Below are 10794 nucleotides of genomic sequence, written 5' to 3' on the forward strand. Positions count from 1 at the left end.
AAGGATGGTTGAGAGATTTGTTCCAACCAATTCCATTAAGATATGCCAAGGTCCTAACCAAATGGGACCTTGAGAGATATTGTCTCAATAAAAATCGTTAGGTGGTTTAGATGGAGAGCTTTTAAAAGCCCTTCTTGGGAATCAAGAAGAGGAGAAGAGAGCTTGTGGAGAGCTTCTTCAAGGCTTATTGATTCAAGGATTTTGTAAAGGATAAGTAGATTGTAGGTCTACTTATTTTTCCCTTTTTCCTCCAAGAATCAATAAGGCATGTTCATGGGATTCATGAATTCAGAGAAGTAGCCAGGGAGGTTCTCGTGAACTACGTTATCAAAGTTTCTGTGTCATGTCTCTATTTTGATTGATTATTATAGTTGCATATGTTTTATTTTTATGTCTTTAAGCAACGGTGAGAATGAATATTGTAAGCCAATTTTTCCATTATGTTTTAGTGGAGAATTGAGAGATGAATTGAATTGAAATCTAAATTAGTAGCTAGGGCTCTAATTTCAGATCAGGTGGTATCAGAGCACTAATATTAGAGGCTGTTTCTATGGATTGTTAAAGGAAAACCATGGGAAAAGGTTTGAAGTGGTGAGGTGGACCGATATTGGTTGATCTGAGTGGTCTTGTAGGATTGTTGGTGGAGATTGCGTGGTAGATGGTAGTGTTTCTATGGAAATTGTGGAATTGCTTCAATCAAAAAAAAAAAATCTGCATGTGGTGCCTAGTCTGTCTTCGTGGTCTACACGTTGCATGGAAGCGTGTTGGTATCGCAAATTTCATGCAGTGATCATGTGTGGCTTGATGTATCGTTGTGAACTATGTGCTGCGTGGAAGCGATGAATTGCGTGTTGTGTGCTGACAGAAATGCGTGTTGCGTGTTGCGTGGAAGTTGTCAATATATCCTCCTTCAAATCGTTTGAAGCAATGATCGTATAACTGAAATCTCGATGGATTGTGGATGAAGCTGCAGGCACGAGAGTAAAGCTTGCCTGCGTCAACTGGGTATCGTATTTGGAGCCCATGGTCACAGAGGGGCTGAATAGGTAGCCATTGAAAAACATTACCAGAATACAAACTGCCCAAAAATGTCATGGCGTCAAGGATCACAGACTTGAATTAGTCGATTTCTGTGTTTGTGAAGCCTTTTTGGGCAACTTAATTGAAAACAAATTGGGATGTCAAATTTGTGATACGCCATTATTCAGTAGTGTCGAATTAACAAAGAATAGGGATTTGTTGACTCATCACATGAGGGGCTCATTTTTTAGAGCCATTGTTAGCCGCAAACCTGAGGTGGAGGTGTTGTTCCAGTTTGTGTCGCGTTGGAGCTGAGGGTTTCCATAATTGCAAGGCTTTTGGATACGTTTTATCAGATCTGATCTTCTTGTGTCTGTTCATGTGCACTTTGGATATGCTGCAGGAAATCTGATATCAATCCTGTTAACAAGAGATTTATTTCTCGGTGTTGTTGGTTTTGCATCGGACAACGAAAAATTGGATCTTGGGATTCATTTCTCGTTTCAGATCGAATTTCGAGCTCAACCACATGAATGTCGAAACCTGAAGAGGCGATCCCCTGGATGTGTGTAGTTTCAGAAGGACAAACATTGCTCTTGGTGGTGATGAATGTGATAGAGAACCTGTGGTTGGCTGCTAAAATTCTTGTGAGATATTGAATCTGATATGCTTTTGTTTGTTTGCAAGCTTGTTGCCATAGTTAGGGGTATTCTGCCGAAGAAATTTGCAGAAAATGTGAAGATGGTGATTTCCTTTTCTTTGTTCATGTTGATGCCTAACTAAGTGTTTGGAAAGAGAGATCATAGCATCGACAAGAAAAATGGAGGGCGACAGTTTCATTATGCTTTTGAAGATTTCAAAGCACGTCAAGCTGATTGGATCAAAATATTGAGCTGGGAGGTTCTCTACACAGAGGGATTTCACAAACGTATTTTGCTGCCCAACCATCGAGTACTACTTTCCCATATAACAGTTGTACACAGTATGGAATCACTAGTTCTAATGATCGCCTTGTCAAAATATGGTCCATGGAAACTAGATTTCATTAGTCTAGCTGTCATGGAAATGAGGGTGACATTATGGATTTGGTAGTGAGTGCAAAAAATTCCTTAGTGGCATCTGTTGTTTATGAGTGTTTCTCACAATTTTTCTAGTGCCCGCCCCTTCTAAAAGTGCTCCAAGGATTCAAGTGTTTTTGGGGATTCCTGTGATTGGGCGGATTCGGGTTTCAGTTGATTGATTCAATCTGCAACCATGCTTCTTAGAGTTCCTACCATTGATTCTCCTACTACTGATGGTTCTTCTCCATGGAAACAACAACAACACAAAAAGTTTCAAAACGTATTTCAGTAGACAAATGCGGCGTTGGTATGATTGCAACCTATATGAAGTCTAAGAGTGGGGCCAAGAATTCTGTTCATACCATTCGAGTTGTAGGTGGTGAAGGGAGGACGACAATTCCTCTGACTGGAGTTGTATTTGAACCTTTTGCTGAAGTCCAGAATAAGCACGCACTAGTTTCTCAATCATTCTCCCAGTCTTTGGTCAGACAGAAGTTCTCAGATCATTGTGAAGGTGCATTGAATCAACAAATCAACATGGAGTACGACTTTTAATATGTCTATCGTTCTCAATTTGCATACTTTGATAAGGACAATGTGGCTATGCCAGGTTTTGATAAGTACTTCAAGGATTCAAGTAACGAGGAGTAGGATCATGTGAAAAATCTCATGAAATATCAGAACATCAGAGGTGGGAAAGTTAAACTACAGTCCATTTTGATGCCCACTATTCTTAGGTCCCTATACTACTAGTATAACCCATTATTGTTACTAGTACAACCTCCTTATTATATTTTTGTGCCCATGTAGTCCCCATATTGTTATTATTGCGCCTCATAGAAGACCACTGTTGTTATTATTGTGCCTTTACATTATTATTGTTATGTCGGCTCTAATTATATTATGACCCCTTAGACTCCTATATATAAAAAGGAGGTCTTGTCATTTGTATCATCCAAGAATTTTTCATTTGTGTAATGTAAAGGAGGTTTCCCCCTTGAAGAGGCTTATTTATAAGGCGTTCATCTATCTTTTCTATCTTTTTGTGAGTTGGTTTCATAACATTTGGTATTAGAGCTTTGGATTCTAGGGTTTCGCTGCTCCAAACAGTTCATCGTGGCATTTTCGTTATAACTTTTTTTTTCTGCAATGTTTCAGAAGCTAACAAAAAAAAAAACCCTTTTGAGAAGAAAGCGGTCTAAACCTCGGGCTGAATTTTAGATCTTGTCTCGCTATATTTTAGGATATATGATCTGAGGAAGTTAGGGTTTGTGCAGACTCTCGAATTACATATTAAACAACTGACCTTGGGAAAATCGTCGTAACTTTCTCTCTGAGAATCAGATTGAAATTTCGTAAGAAGTTACAAAAAGAGGATGGACCGTAGTTTCCTATTTATATTTTTCAGATCTGAAGATCAAAACAATGACACATGGCACGTCATACACGTTTTCTCTACTGAACTAGTCTATAATTAGGTCACCATGGGAGGTTTGGCATAACTCTTCCTTTGAGAATCTAATATTGATCAGGCTTGCAGGGTTAGAAATAGGATGCAATGGGCTACCGCAGGATGCAATTTTAGATATTAAAGAAATGAATCCGACCATATCTTGTAACGCATTGGAAGAAATTACCATTCCTCAAACTCTCAAGATAGAAGGATATATCAAGAAGAAAAATGTTCAAGAAGTGAAACATCACATCGAGCATCAAGAAATGAATCCGGCCATATCTTGTAATGCATTGGAAGAAATTACCACTCCTCAAAGTATCAAGATAGAAGGACATATCAAGAATAAAAATGTTCAAGTAGTGAAAGATCACATTGAGCATCAACAACAAGTTCTCCAACTTTTGAAGGATAGTGCCACCTTGGTGTAGAATTGAATGAAACAACATGCATATCAACATCACAGTGAAAGAAGTTTTGATATAGGCGATTTGTTATTTTTATGGCTACATGTCAAGCAAGCTATTTATGAGAAGGAAATGTTGGCAATACTAGATGAACTTAAGAAATGGAAACCTTACCTAATGGGAAGACACTTCAAAGTAAAAATGGATCATGATAGTCTTAAATACTTTTTAGAACAAAGATTATCTTTAGAAGAACATAAAAAATGGTCACAAATATGTTGGGTTATGACTTTGAAATCATCTACAAAAAAGGGAAGCAAAATGTTGTTGCAGATGCACTCTCAAGAAAGGATGAGGATGTGGAAGCATTGCTTTATGCTATTTCTATTATCCAACCAGATTGGATAAACAAAGCAAGGGATGAATGGAAGAAGGATGACGAAGTGTGGCCACTCATTCGAAAGTTGCAGAAGATCCCAGTTCAAACAATATTGCTAGAACTTGATGAGGAAGGAAAAATCATATTGGAAACTGGAGCAGTCACAGAAACAAGAACCTAACAACTACGAAATCGATCAATTTGAGAGTATCTCATCAAGTGGAAGAACTTACCCACTGTATATTCCACATGGGAGGACAAGAATTTTATATAGAAGCATCAAGAACTACTCAAGCATTGAGGACAACACTTTTGAAGGAGAGGGGCATGTTAGGTCCCTATACTACTAGTATAACCCCTTATTGTTATTAGTACAACCCCCTTATTACATTGTTGTGCCCATGTAGTCCCCATATTGTTATTATTATGCCCCATAGAAGACCACTATTGTTATTATTGTGCCCTTACATTATTATTTTTATGTCGGCTTTGATTATATTACGACCCCTTAGACACCTATATATAGAAAGGAGGTCTTGTCATTTGTATCATCCAAGAATTGTTCATTTGTGTAATGTAAGGAGGTTGCCCCCTCGAAGAGGCTTATTTATAAGGAGTTCATCTATCTTTTCTATCTTTTGTGAGCTGGTTTCATAACAACTGTCATGGAGTTTGACAACACTGAGAAGGGTGATGCCCCTTATGCCATGGTGCTAGCCTTGTCTTTGGAGAAATTGACAAACCAAAAGCTTTTTAACTTGCATGCTGTAGTCCAAGAGGCTAAAAATGGTTAGATGATGGATTTCATCGAGGGAAATGTTGAAATAAGTGAGGAACTCTTTCTCTTGTTGCAACAAGAGTCACATCACGATGAATAGATCTTATGTATACCTTAGAGGACATGAGTGTCATATTTTCAGAAGATATCATGAGAGTTTGGCAGGAACCATTAATGGTTGCAGGGGAGTTTTTCACTTGGCATGTTCGAATATCATCGATAAAGTTGATGATCCGAAGGCAACACTCATCGATCCAGCAGTTGAAGGCACTTTGAATGTGTTGAAGGCATTGACTGCAACAAAGGTGAAACATGTAGTGGTAACATCATCGATCTCCTACATGATTCCAAACCCAAGTCAAGAAGATTTGTTGAATTATGAGAGTCTGTAGTAAGGACCTTAATTAAAGTTTTTAGTGCTTTATGGTACTTAAAGCACTAACTCCATTATTTGTACATGATAATATCATGGCAAGAAGCAATAAAATATAAAGTATTTTAAATGGCCATCAAGGGGATTTCTAGCCACTCTGAGGTGATGAGAAAGTGAGAACATTATGCCTAAGTTTTTGAAATGGGTTCTGTAATCATCATTATGTAATTGACATGAAAGAGGCAATTTGCCTAAACCATCTTGGAAATTCCATGTAAACTTGTACAAAGAGTATTTTATAAACTCTTGGAAAGTAAATTGCATAATTGTAATCTCGATAATGTCAACTATATATGCAAGTAATGGTTTCATTGTTCAAGCTCCGAAGAACATAGGTGAAGGAGACAAAGAAGATGTTTCAAAGACATTGCATACAGTTGATTGATGATTTGATACTTTTAGAGACCAAAGTTTTCCCCTTGGGGAGGTGTGATACAAGAGGATCCTCAAATGTCGACAGGTTCGCTCGGCCTCAGATACAACCAACATAGTCCAACCAACACCGTCCAACCAAAATAGTCTAGCCATCAAAGAACTCACATGGAGTTTTTCCAATGCGAAGGGAATGAAGTTCATATGGATTCATAAACTAGGAAAATATTATTGTTTGTATTTGGGAAACATAGTCATGATTAACATATGAGATAAGATTCTCATAATAATGTATTTTTTTAATTAAAAAAAGGGATTATTAGAGCAAAGCCATGTGGGCTTGCAATCCCTAGTCTTAAGGAGAGTCCTATGGAGGAAATTGAGATCCTTAAGGATGGTTGAGATATTTGTTCCAACCAATTCCCTTTAGATATGCTAAGGTCCTAATCAAAGGGGATATTGAGAGATATTGTCTCCATAAAAATCTTAAGGTGGTTTAGATGGATAACCTTTAAAAACCCTTATTGGGAATCAAGAAGAGGAGAAGAGAGCTTCTTCAAGGTTGATTGATTCAAGGATTTTGTAAAGGAGAAGTAGATTGTAGGTCTACGTATTTTTCCCATTTTCCTTCAAGAATCAATAAAGCAAGTTCATGGGATTCATGAACCCGGAGAGGTAGCCAGGGAGGTTCTGGTGAACTCCGTTATCAAAATTTCTATGTTATGTCTCTATCTTGATTGCTTATTATAGTTGCATATGTTTCTTTGTATGTCTTTAAGCAATGGTGAGAATGAATATTGTAAGTCATTTTTTCCATTATGTTTTAGCCGAGAATTGAGATGAATTGAATTGAAATCTGAATTAGTAGCTACGGCTCTAATTTCATATGAGGTGGTATCAGAGCACTAAGATCAAAGGGTATTTCTGTGGATTGTTAAAGGACAACCATGGGCAAAGGTTTGAAGCGGTGAGGTGGACCAAGATTGGTGGATCTGCATGGTCTTGTAGGATCATTGGTAGAATTTGCATGGTAGCTCATATTGTTTCTGTGGAAATTGTGGAATTGCTTCAATAAAAAAAAATTATGCATGTGGTGCCTAGTCTGTCGTCATGGTCTGCACGTTGCGTGGAAGTGTGTCTGTATCGAAGATTTCATTCGGTGATCAAGTGTGGCTTGATGTATCGTCGTGAACTATGTGTTGCATGGAAGTGATGAACTATGTGTTGTGTGGTAATAGAACTTCGTGCTGCATGGAAGTTGCCGACATATCATCCAAATTGTTTGAAGCAATGATCGTATAACTGAAATCTCGATGGATCGTGGTTGAAGCAATGATCGTATAACTGAAATCTCGATGGATCGTGGATGAAGCTGTAGGAATGAGAGTAAATATTGCATGCATCAACTGGGTATCGTATTTGGAGCCCATGGCCATGGAGGGGCTGAACAGGAAGCCATTGAAAAAAATTACCAGAATACAAACTGCCCACAAATGTCATGGCATCGAGGATCACATACTTGAATTAGTCAATTTCTGTGTTTGCGAAGCATTTCTGGGTAGCTTAATTGAAAACAAGTTGGGATGTCAAATTTGTGATACAACATTATTCAGCAGTGTCAAATTAACAAAGAACAAGGATTTGTTGACTCATCACATGAGGGGCTCATTTTATAGAGCCATTGCCAGCCGCGAACTTGAGGTGGAGGTGATTTTCTAGTTTGTGCCGCATTGGAGCTGAGGGTTTCCATAATTTCAAGGCTTTTGGATAGGTTTTATCAAATCCTATCTCCTTGTGTCTGTTCATGTGCACTTTGGATATGTTGCAGGAAATCTAATATTAATCCTGTTAACAAGAGATTTATTTCTTAGTGATGTTGGTTTTGTATCGGACAATGAAAAATTGGATCGTGCGATTCATTTCTCGTTTCAGATCAAATTTTTAGCTCAACCACGTGAATGTTGAAACCCGAAGAGGTGATTCCTTGGATGTGTTTAGTTTTGGAAGGACAAACATTGCTCTTGGTGGTGATGAATGTGACAGAGAACCTGTGGTTGGTTGCTAAAATTCTTGTGAGATATTGAATCTGATACACTTTTGTTCATTTGCAAGCCTGTTGCCATAGCTAGGGGTATTCTGCTGGAGAAATTTGCAGAAAATGTGAAGATGGTGGTTTCCTTTGCTTTGTTCATGTTGATGCCTAACTAAGTGTTTGGAAAGAGAGATCATAGCATCGAAAAGAAAAATGGAAGGCGACGGTTTCGTTATGTTTTTTAAGATTTCAAAGCACGTCGAGCTGGCTGGATCAAAACGTTGAGCTGGGAGGTTCTCTACGCAGAGGGATTTCACAAGCGTATTGTGCTGCCCAACCGTCGAGTCCTACTTTCCCATATGACAGTTGTACACAGTATGGAATCATTGGTTCTGATGATCGCCTTGTCAAAATATGGTCCACGGAAACTAGATTTTTCTGGTCTAGCTGTCGTGGACATGAGGGTGACATTACGGATTTGGAAGTGAGTGCAAACAATGCCTTAGTGGCATCAGTTGTTTATGCATGTTTCTCACAATTTGGCTAGTGCCCGCCCCTTCTGAAAGTGCTCCAAGGATTCAAGTGTCTTCGGGAATTCTTGTGATTGAGCGGATTCGGGTTTCAGTTGAGTGATTCAATCTGCAACCATGCTTCTCAGAGATCTTGTTGTTGATTCTCTTGCTACGGATGCTTCTTCTCCATGGAAGCAACAACAACACAACAATTTTCAGAAAGGTATTTTAGCAGACAAATGCGGCTTTGGTCTGATTGCAACCTATATGAAGTCTAAGAGTGGGGCTAAGAATTGTGGAGGTTTGGAACAATCACCGCACCTCTATAGAATCCGTAATTTCTACCCTGGGGATCCTAGTTACTGGCTTGTAATGTTTACCAACACCTGCGGGTTTTGGTGTAAAGGCAAACCTCCACATGGTATCAGAGCTTGGACCCAGGTTTGATTCCCCCAAGTTGCGTTTGAGGGGGGGTGTTGGAACAATCACCGCACCTCTATAGAATCCGTAATTTCCACCCTGGGGATCCTAGTTACTGGCTTGTAATGTTTACCAAAACCTGCGAGTTTTGGTGTAACGGCAAACCTCCACATGGTATCAGAGCTTAGACCCAGGTTTGATTCCCCCAAGTTGCGTTTGAGGGGGGGTGTTGGAACAATCACCGCACCTCTATAGAATCCGTAATTTCCACCCTGGGGATCCTAGTTACTGGCTTGTAATGTTTACCAACACCTGCGGGTTTTGGTGTAATGGCAAACCTCCACAAGAATTCCGTTCATACCATTCGAGATGTAGGTGGTGAAGGGAGGACGACAATTGCTCTAACTGGAGTTGTATTTGAGCCTTTTGCTGAAGTCCAGAATGAGCTTGTGCTAGTTTCTCAATCATTCTCTTAGTCTTTGGTCAGACAAAAGTTCTCAGATCAATGTGAAGGTGCATTGAATGAACAAATAAACGTGGAGTACAACATTTCATATGTCTATCGTGCTCTCTTTGCATAATTTGATAGGGACAACGTGGCTCTGCCAGGCTTTTCTAAGTACTTCAAGGATGCCAGTAACGAAGAGTGGGATCATGAAGAAAAGCTCATGAAATATCAGAACATCAGAGGTGGGAAAGTTAAACTACAGTCCATTTTGATGCCTGTTGTCATGGAGTTTGAAAACGCTGAGAAGGGTGATGCCCTTTATGCCATGGAGCTGGCCTTGTCTTTGGAGAAATTGACAAACCAAAATCTTTTGAACTTGCATGTTGTAGCCCAAGAGGCTAACGATGGTCAGATGATGGATTTCATCGAGGGAAATGTTGAAAGAAGTGAGGAACTCTTTCTCTTGTTGCAATGAGAGTCACATTACAATGAACAGATCTTACGTAGACCTCAGAAGACATGAGTGTCATCTTTTAAGAAGATATCATGAGAGTTTGACAGCAACCATTAATGGTTGCGAGTGTTTCACTTCATGTCCAAATATCATCAATAAAGTTGATGATCCGAAGGCAACACTTGTCAATCTAGTAGTTGAACACACTTTAAACGTGTTGAAGGCATCGACTGCAACAAAGATGAAACACATAGCGGTAACATCATCAATATCTTGCATGATTCCAAACCCAAGTCAAGCAGATTTGTTGAATTATGAGAGTCTGCAGTAAGAACCTTAATTAAAGTTTTTAGTGCTTTATGGTACTTGAAGCACTAACCCCATTATTTGTACATGATAATATGATGGCAAGAAACAATAAAACATAAAGTTTTTTAAATGACCATCAAGGGGATTTGTAGCCACTCTGAGGTGATGAGAAAGTGAGAGGCATTATGCATCAGTTTTTGAAATGGGTTCTGTAATCATCATTATGTAATCGATTTGAAAGAAGCAATTTGCTTAAATCATCTTGGAAATTTCGTGTAAACTTGTCCAAAGAGTATTTTATAAATTCTTGGCAGGTAAATTGCTTCATTGTAATCTCTATAATGTCAGCTACAAATGAAAGATAGGTGAAGGAGACAAAGAAGATGTTTCAAAGACATTGCATACAGTTTATTGATGATCTGATACTTTTGGAGACAAAAAGTTTTCTGCTTGGGTAGGTGTGATCCAGGAGGATCCTCAAATGTTGACATGTTTCGCTCACTTTAGATAAAACCAACACAGTGCAGCCAACAAAGAACTCACATGGAGTTTTTCTAATGAAAAATGAATGAAGTTCATATGGCTTCATAGACTAGGAAAATATTCTTGTTGGTATTTTGGAAAAATTGCCATGATTAACATATGAGATAAGCTTCTCATAAAAATGCATTTTTTTAATTTAAAAAAGGGATTATTGGAGCAAAGCCATGTGGGCT

General features: G+C 38.7%; 2 pseudogenes; both read left to right on the top strand.

Annotated features, from left to right (window-relative positions):
- The first annotated feature begins 2274 nt into the window (after positions 1-2274).
- Positions 2275-5198, top strand: LOC149173010 (ferritin-3, chloroplastic pseudogene; annotated as a pseudogene).
- A 3384-nt stretch (positions 5199-8582) lies between these two features.
- On the top strand, positions 8583-9790 carry LOC149173011 (ferritin-2, chloroplastic pseudogene; annotated as a pseudogene).
- The last annotated feature ends 1004 nt before the right edge of the window (positions 9791-10794 follow it).

This window comes from Pinus tabuliformis, chromosome 4_2 (genome assembly GCF_031772625.1).
Source record: "Pinus tabuliformis cultivar Carrire ecotype Pingquan chromosome 4_2, CPIR1, whole genome shotgun sequence".
NCBI classification, from domain to species: Eukaryota; Viridiplantae; Streptophyta; class Pinopsida; order Pinales; family Pinaceae; genus Pinus; species Pinus tabuliformis.